We start from the raw sequence: 798 nt of genomic DNA, 5'->3' as shown, positions 1-798 counted from the left end.
TCCGTGGTCGCCTAAGGGAGAACTGGATCTCCCACTGACTCCAGGTCCTGCGCTGGCCCACTTCCTCATTTCCCTTCCTGTGCTGGTCCTTGTCCAGGTGGCTTTTGGGGGTCCAGATGCTGCTTTTGGTGCCATAGCCAGGACTGTGACATTGGTCCTACTTCCTCTTTTTCTACCAAACCTTGAAAATGATAAAGCTAGCATGCCCATCACATTTGAGGATAACGCTGCCCTGAGATGGGAGAGCTGAGGTCTTGGGTAACCAAGTAAGAACTCGGAGGTCACAACTAAACGAAAAGATGAAACTTACTAAAGATAAATACATAGTCTATTGCTTACCTTCAAATAACAAAGGAAACCAGTAAGCATGAGCTTGGGAAGAGTGACTCAATCTAAAGAATTATTTTTATTTTATTTTAAGGTCAGAATGAGATAGTAGCATGGCCGGATGCCGGCTACACTCTGCACCCACGTTGACCATTGCCATCCGTGGTGAGGAGTTAGTTAGCTTGAGCTCCTCAGATCCCCAGATCTAACATGACAGTCACCAGCCTGGAGGGAGGCAGCAGTGGCCAGACTCACTCACTAGGAAGGTAGCTTCCTGCTAAACACTGGTCCTGAAGTGCATGTAATATGCACTTACCTGTGTACATTCATGAGCTGCCATGTGAGCCACACATTTTAAAGATAAAATTATTTTGTTACATTGAAGCGGCCTATAAAATGCATATGCATATCTTCATATTGGTATGCATGTCATGGATCTGCTGCTTGCCTTTTAAAAAGTCAAAGGAAGTA

Source organism: Myotis lucifugus, unplaced genomic scaffold, assembly GCF_000147115.1.
Source record: "Myotis lucifugus unplaced genomic scaffold, Myoluc2.0 scaffold_1426, whole genome shotgun sequence".
NCBI lineage: Eukaryota > Metazoa > Chordata > Mammalia > Chiroptera > Vespertilionidae > Myotis > Myotis lucifugus.
This window is presented reverse-complemented; position numbering follows the sequence as displayed.